Raw genomic sequence first — 8,259 nt, forward strand, 5'->3', positions numbered from 1 at the left:
AGTGCCTTGCCTCGGCATGGCGGGGTCAGATCAGGGGCAATTCCCACACTGCCACAAATAACCCTTTTGGTTGCAAATCACAGTCACACCTTAGTGCCAGTCCAGTCTCACCTTGCTACATTACTTCAACACAGCGTCTGCAAAAGTCAGCCAGCCCGTCTTTAACGGAGCACCAACATCTGTGCCACTGGTCCCAGGAAATACACCTGGTACTCCTTCCAACATGCCTGCAATCTACCTGTGTTTGGTTTTATTCTCAATAGCATTTGATCCACCAACCAGGAACCAGCGTTGTGTTCTTCCCAGTGCAATGCTGCAGGCTGACAGGCAGGCTTGCCAGGAGAATCATGGCTTCCTGAAAAGTTTCTAGTTCCATCTCGATCCCTGCCTCCTTGTGTGTCCTGCTTCATGTCTATACATGCCCGGCGTACAGATCTAGCAACACAGATAGCAGACCCCTGTCCTCCAACGGTAAAGCCACAGACGTGCCACACGGAGAAACCCCACGTCTCTGCTGATGCTGCACCTCCACTGAGGCCCACGGGGGTACCGGGACAGCTCCGTGAAGATGGCCGAGGAGCTGAATGGTCCCTCCGAGGTCTTGTCACCGACGGGGTGCAGCACTGTGGTCTGAGAGACCTCCCCTGACAGCTGTCTGGGGGACCCGTTCAGCTGCCCTGGAATGTGGCGACTTTTGCCGGGGCTACCATCCAACCAGTCCGGGTGGGGGTGAGGTCGGTGCGGCCCCAGGGAAGGCCCCCAAGCCATCTTTCCAATCGCTTCCCCGGTATACCGGGAGGACCGAACACCAGGGCCACCGAGCCAATTCCTTGCTGCCACAGGAAGAGCGCGCTCTGGCAACAAGTGCGGGCGTCTCCCCAGGCGTGGGCTGCAGGCAATCGGAGGCATCCGGGGCCTCCAAATGGTCACTTGAACCAGACTACCTCCCTGTCTTGAAAGAAATATCCACCATGCTAACAGCCGGCACCCTTCGATAGCTCAGCTGGTAGAGCGGAGGACTGTAGGCTACACAAGGTGGGCATCCTTAGGTCGCTGGTTCGATTCCGGCTCGAAGGAGAGTTGTGCAGTTTTACACCTTTGCACACACCACCGACATGCTGCTGTCTGCCTTCAAAGAAAGAGCTGTGTTGTTGAGCCCAGGAAACACCTGTTCTGCCTCTGCAAACCCATCCTTAAACAACAAGGACACAGCATCTGAACCACCTGGCCACCAGCGCTTTTCCCGCAAATTCCTGTACATCGATGTGAACCAACTAGCTACTGAAAGCATCATTCTGGAACCTGGCAGGCATCCCTGTCAGTATCCCAGGCACCCTTCGGGAAAATGCTTCTCTCTCCCCTTTCTCCCTCTATTGCTTTCTGTATCTCTGCCCCTCTCCTGCCCTTCCCATCTCTTTCTCTCCTCTCCTTTCTGCCCTCGGTATCTGTCTCCTTGTCTCTTTCTCATTTCTGTGCTTCCATATGTATCTTTTTCTTTCTTCCTTTTTGGTATGTATCTTGTATGTCTACCTGGCACTGACAAGAAAGCATTGCCCTACCGACGGTAAGTCTGGCGGTTCGAATCCACCATGCGGACAGTGGAAGAAAGACGAGGCTGTCTACCTGGAAAGAGGTACAGTTTTGGAAACCCTGTATCTAGGGTCACTAGACATCGGAATGGACTTGATGATAGGAGGTTTGTTTTGTTTTTCTTTCTGTCTCCCAGCCTCTTGCCCCCTGTCCCTCCCATGCCAAGATATGTCTATCACCACACCCAGAAAACTACCATTCTCCCTAGGGTTCACCTACTTGGCCACAGATCTATCACCTACACTGAGAAACTTCAGCTGTCTGCCAATTCCACACCTGCACTCAAACTTTCATGTCAGGAGGGTTATCAGCTGGCCTTGATGGTCTTGCAAAGGACACCCAATGGCTCATTCAAGTTGCCTGTCAGTGTGAGGGTGCAGGTAAGGACTCACCTCAGAGGTGCCTGTGCTGGGGAGTTGTCTTTTGTTGGAAGAACAATGATTTCTCAGGGGCACAGCAGCAGAAATGATTGTTCCTTAACACATGGTGGTGAGTACTACCAGAGAGGGAGAGGAGGAGAATGGAGGATTGCAAATGTCTGGACAGAGGTGCTCCAAGTGTTACGGGTTATGAAGAGGTGGGTGGGGTCCAAGGTTTGGGTGCCCTTGAAGTGTGGCATGGATGCCAGCTCCCATGTGGCAAAGGGCACATAGCTTCTTTCTTCACCAGCTTAACCATGCCAGCTGTCTGCTGCCCTAAAAACATTAAGTCTTGGAAACTCAACGGGGCAGTTCTACTCTATCTTATGGGGTCGCTATTAGTCAACACCGATGGCAGTGAGTTTTTTAATGCAAAGGTCCCTAGAAGAACCCCTGCTGGTGCTATCTGATACGTGCTGGACTGCTGACCACAAGATCTATGGTTCAAACCCACTAACCTCTCTACAGCGGAAAGGTGAGACCTTCTGATCTGATGAAGATTACATCCTCAGGAGCCCTACATGGGACCACTCGGTTTAAGTTGACTCCATGGCAGTAGGGTGTTTGTTATTTTGCGGCTAAGTGGCTCAGCTGCTAACCAAAAGGTGTGCAGTTCGAACTCACCAACCAATTGTTTGCTTACGCAAATACCACAGCCTTGGAAACCCTATGGGGCAGATCTACTCTGTCCTACAGAGTCGCTGTGATCCGGAGTTGGCTGGACCGCTCCGACTTGGTTGGCAGCTGCTCATCTAGTGGCCAACCATTCCTTTTCCGCCCCTACCCTTCCCACTCCCAGGTAGCCCCTCTCATGCACCCTCCCACCGGCTTTCGCTCCTCCCACCTCTCTAGGGGTGGATCTAAAAGGCCCTGGGGAAAAGCATTGTAACTGCAGGGATGGGTGCCTTGCTGTGGCCCAAAGTCTACAGAAGCCGAGGGCTGAGTGTCAGGTGCTGGCGTTCTCCCTTCAACGGTGGTTCCCACCAGCCGAGGGAAGGAATCTGGGACCCAAAACAGTCAGTGCATTTGGTCTCCGCTCCTTTCTTGGATAACCAATCCACAGGTTCACCGATGTGCCACCTTTGGTAGCTCAGCTGGTAGAGTGGAGGACTGTTGTTGAGAATTGCCTAGACATCCTTAGGTGGTTCGTTCGGTTCCGGCTCTACAAAGTACCTTCCTTCTCACCTTCAAAATGCTCTGTTCACTAATAAAGGTTTCCCCTCTGCCTCATCTTACAGAAAGCATCCACCTACCAACTTCCTGTGCCCTTCGACCCTTCTCCTACAGTTGGAAGCCAGCACTTGGGTGGCCTTTTAAAAGGTTTTCCATCTGTAAGTCCAGAGAGTGACAGGCAGGGCAGTTCTGATATACTTGCTATTTTAATGCACTCCTTCTTTTATTATGACAAGCATTAATCTGGCAAATGTGGCTCTGACGTTGTGAGTGAATATTATTGAAAGTTTGTCCTATCATCAGCTCCCATTATTTGTGTAAATAGTGTCCAATCACTTAAAGTTTATTCGATACAAGTCAATAATTAATGTATTGTGTTTTGTAGCTGGCATAATTTTATTTTCCCAAGTTTTAAATTCTATACCACTGGCTACATTAATGACATGATCAATAGAATTACCTTATGCCCAGTGGTGCAATTCAAATAACTTAACAAGTGGTTCAATACTCAATGACCGGTTTAAATATAGAAAAAGGATATACTGAAAGTTACTTTATCCCTTCATAGTTAATACATAAATAAGAACAATAAAAGAGGCCCACAAGTTTATGTTATAAGAAACTAGATTATGCTGCTTGTATTGTTTTTGTGCATATGAGGGTGCATCTCAGAGGTATTGTGTCATTGGGGGTCAACCTCTCTAAGTTGAGCTATATGTTTTTCTGTTTCTCGGTATATGAAACCCAGGATCGATGATTTTAAAGAGGCAGCAAGTAGAATAATTGCAATTAAAAAAAACATTTAAACTTAATCAGTAAGGATGTTCTAACCGGAGAAGTAGGTTAGCAGGGTCATTTATATATGCAATGGGGACAGAGACCTCAGGGCATTGTTGGCTGTCCGGCAACCCTGGTGGAATGTAGATGTCAATTGATGGTCTGAAAATCCCCTGGGAAAAATGTAAATTGCTTTCCTGTGAAGCCTGCTCATTTCAAAAACCTGTTCGTTATTTCTGGAACCTGCCAGTTTAAAGTATATAACTTGTTTGATTTTCACTGAACTCTTTGAAGCAGTGTGGAGTTAGCAAGACCCACGGTCTCCTGTATAGTGCTTTCCAAAATAAACTTAGGAGTTTATCAACTGGCCAATCATCCTGGTCTCTGTCTTCAGCTGAAACAATGACAGGGAGCCCTTACCCTTTGTTCCCCCCTCCCCCCTGCAACAGAGACATACTCATGTAGATTTTCTAGTCAGTAGTCCATACAGGGTGAGCCCCAGTGGTATAGTGGTTACACATTGGGCTGCTACCCACCAGTCAGTGATTCAAAACCACCAGCTGCTCCAGGAAAGAAAGACAAGGCTTTCCACTCCAGTAAAGAGTTATAGTCTCAGAAACCCACCGGGGCAGTTCTACCGTGTCCTGTGCGTCAGAATCACCTCAGTCATAAGTGAGTGGAGGCAGAGATTTTTCGTGTGGTGGATGAGAATTAAAATCTGCTCAGGTCAGGCTTTGCTTCCATTCCCTTATTTGAGGCAGATCAAGTATCTTGGGACATTTTGAAGCAAAGACCATTCATTTAGGTACCAGAGCCTCTTAGCTTACAACCATTGAGCGGACAAACATTGCACAGGACCACTACCTAAAACAGAGGGAAGGTGGAACCATGGTCATTAACCTGCCACAAAGAATCCCAGTGTGACTCAGCCCCTTCAAGATCAGAAAGCACCCCTTTTTACAAGGAAGATCAGCATCCAAGAACCACGCCTGGGATAAAAGCATAAAGCACCAGCAGTTTTTATTACGCATATTACTTTGTTTTCTCACATGCATTTTCCATTGTAGCAATAAAGTCTCCCTATACTTCAGAGCACAGGGCAGGAGCCTAAGCCTCAAAAAGGACGAGTGAGTACTTGTCTCTCTGTCTAGTCGCACAACCCCACCTTCAAGGGGAGACCCACACCGCCCCGAAGATGGGAGCTCCTCTTCTTTTACAGGTGCAGTTTGTCTTCCTCTCCTTGGTGTTTCTAATGGAAACCCAGAAAGCGTCAGCGTGGATGTGATCAGTTTAATCATTGAAGATATCCTCTAGCAACTCACTGCCGAGTTGATTCTGATGCTTAGTGACCCTATTGAGAGGTCAACACTGAGACATGGATGGAGATAGGATTGAAACAAAGAACTTTAGGTTAAGAGCGGCTTTATCAGGGCAGGGAAGGAGCTCCCGGGAGGGAAGGGAGAGCAGAGAAAGGGACAGGAGCATTTTGAGCTCCTGGGCGGTTCCAAGACCCAACGAGTTGGGTCCGGGACATCTCAGCTTGTCGGTGAGGCGGTGGGAGAGATACAGGGCTGGAGCTTGGGAGGTAAGTTGACAACAAGAAGGGAGATTTTTTTGCTTGCTGCCGCAGGACCTTGAGTCAGGATGCGATCCGTGGGAAGTGCCTTTGTTGTTTGCCAACCTACTCCCTGTTGTGCCGGGACAGTGCTGCACAACCTTGGTGTGGAGAGATAAGCTCTTTGGAAGGTTGGGACAGAAGATACATACTTCAATAGGTCATTTATCTTCCCCAGAGGCTGGAAATGGGGGCCCTGAAGGCCTATCTTCTTCAGGAGCTGGAGAGGAAATGGGGGTTGCCTAGTCTGGACCAGGCCCAAATACCTATTAGCCCTGGTGGCATAGTGGTTATTCATTGGGCTGCTAGCCCCAAGATAATGGGTTCGAAAGCACCAGCTGTGCCTCGGGAGAAAGATGGTGCTTTCTACTCTCATAAAGAGTTACAGTCTCAGTCCCAAACAGTTACTATGAGTTTAGAAAATTAGGCAGTAGGACTATATTTCAATCCAAGTAGCAAAATTCTTTGCTCCTTATCAGGTGTTGTGAAGTTCTTTGGTCAGAGCAGACTTCAACCCAGAGATAAAAAATGATGGTACAATGTAGCAGTTGGCTTAATTTTGCTTATTTCCCAGCCCACCTGATGCTGACTCAGTCAAAATATACTCCATTTTATAAGCTTATAAACACAGAAGGGAAACACCCAAAATGCACCACGTTTTGTGAGCTTATAAACACACAGGTGGTAACAAGGTGCTTCTTCTACTTTGATGGCTCTGCTTCTTCTTTTGTGAAGTTCCTCTCATTCGATGTTACTCATCTCAGGATCACCTTTACTAGAAGGTAAAGAGGAACTCTCCAAGTCTCCATTTGCTTCTCCTCGTCTTTGTCTCTTCGTTGACTGTAAGAGTTAGGTTTTGTGTCAACGTGATTGGTTCAGGATGCTCCATCGTTTGGCAGTAAGATCTCTCCTGTATGGTGCAGGCCTGATTACATCTCCTTAGGGGGGTGCCTATTCCACATCTACAAATAGATGCTGTGTAGACCTGGTTCCTTCTTCTTCCTCTTGCTGGCCTGGATTCTGCATCTGGTTCCTTGGAACTGAGGCTAATGGCCCATCATGCTTCGTGCCTTGGATCCACTCAACTCCACCTCCGCTAGATTGTGGGCTTCCTGCCGCCTGCTCCCTCCTCCTTCCTCCTGGTTCCACAGTGCTGGCAACTGCGTTAAGCAGGAAGGGGTGCAAGCTTAGCTTCTTACCTATGGACTTGAGCTGGACCTGCTGCTCTATGAGTGTTTAATATAAATAGCTCCCTTGATATAGGCCATATATACATATGTATCACTGGCTTTCTTTCTGGTAAACACCCAACCCAGCACAGTGACCCCTGATGATTTCATGCTTCTTTCTATCGTGCTTTCCTTCTATTATGCTTTCAAGTCATCATAAGCAGGTCTGGGACTCATTTTGGCATCATCAGCATTCTACAAAGCACCTGGTAAGAACAGGTAGTGTATTAGAGATTAAATTCTGAGCCTAGGTTTGCAGTCTGAAATTGATAGAACATACACTCAAGATGCATTGATAATTACTGGCAATTGAGAATAAAAGTGGGAAACAAAGAGGATCAAAGTTAGAAAATATGACCTTGGTCATAGACACCGACCTGAAGATCTATCAAAATGTGATCAAAATTTGGATTCTATCAAAAATCTTGATAGAATTTTGCAGGACCAAGGACTTAGTCATCGCAAATGCCTGTTTTTCAACAACACACGTGGACTTCTTCAGATAGAACACACAGAAGTGAAACTGACTCCCTCTGTGGGAAAAATGATGGAGACACGCAATATCAGCAGCTCAAAACAGGTCAGGGGCTGAGTATGGAACAGACCCCAATTCTACCTTACAAATCTGGCTAAACCAGAACACGGGTACTGGTTTAGATAAGATCTCACAACACAGGGATCCAGAACACGTAACCCCCTGAGAACCAATAAAAGCCGCAGCGATACTAGGAGGGTAAGGGAAGGTGCGGGGAGTAAGGGGGAACCAAGCACAATAATTGACATATGGACCCCCTCCCAGGGGACGGACAGCAGAAAACTGGATGAAAGGGGACAGAGGTCGGTGTAAGACAGGAAAACACATGATAAAGTATCAAGGGGGCATGGGGGAGGGAGGGTGGGGGAGGAAACAAAAAAACGAGGAGCTGATACCAAGGGCTCAAGCAGAAAGAAAATGTTTTGAAAAGGATGATGACAACATAAGGACAGATATGTTTGGCACAATGAATATACATATGGGTTTTAATAAGAGCTGTAAGAGCCCCAATAAAATAAAATTTAAAAAAAGAAGAAGAAGATGGAAAGAATACAGTCACTGGACCAAAAAGAAGTAGTCAAATCAACCCTTTCAGGAGGTATTATATGCCCTATCCCCCAAAAGGACTTATTTCACAGGACAGCACTGAAGCTGTAGCCCAGGGAGAGGGACATGTCTGATCAGAGCACATGGGAGCATATGAAGGAGGAGGAAGAGAGAATGGAGCACATCCTAGCCCACCAAGCCTTGATGCCGAGATTCCCGCACAGAGCAGCCAATCCACAGAGAAGACCATAAGGCCGGCCCCACTTGAGACAGGACATCCCTCACTTACCCATAGCCCTACAGGGGACAACACTGGAGACACAGCGTGTGAATTGTGCCTGATCTGATCCCACCACACCGAGGCAAAACACTAAG

At 47.7% G+C, this 8,259-nt stretch overlaps 1 non-coding gene across 1 annotated transcript; it reads left to right on the forward strand.

Annotated features, from left to right (window-relative positions):
- The first annotated feature begins 988 nt into the window (after positions 1-988).
- Positions 989-1,077, forward strand: TRNAY-GUA. The gene is given in 2 exon segments: positions 989-1,025; positions 1,042-1,077. It is a non-coding gene; the product is annotated as a tRNA-Tyr (tRNA).
- The last annotated feature ends 7,182 nt before the right edge of the window (positions 1,078-8,259 follow it).

This window comes from Echinops telfairi, unplaced genomic scaffold (assembly GCF_000313985.2).
Source record: "Echinops telfairi isolate 266 unplaced genomic scaffold, ASM31398v2 ScPeMD7_18;HRSCAF=68, whole genome shotgun sequence".
Classification (NCBI taxonomy): Eukaryota; Metazoa; Chordata; class Mammalia; order Afrosoricida; family Tenrecidae; genus Echinops; species Echinops telfairi.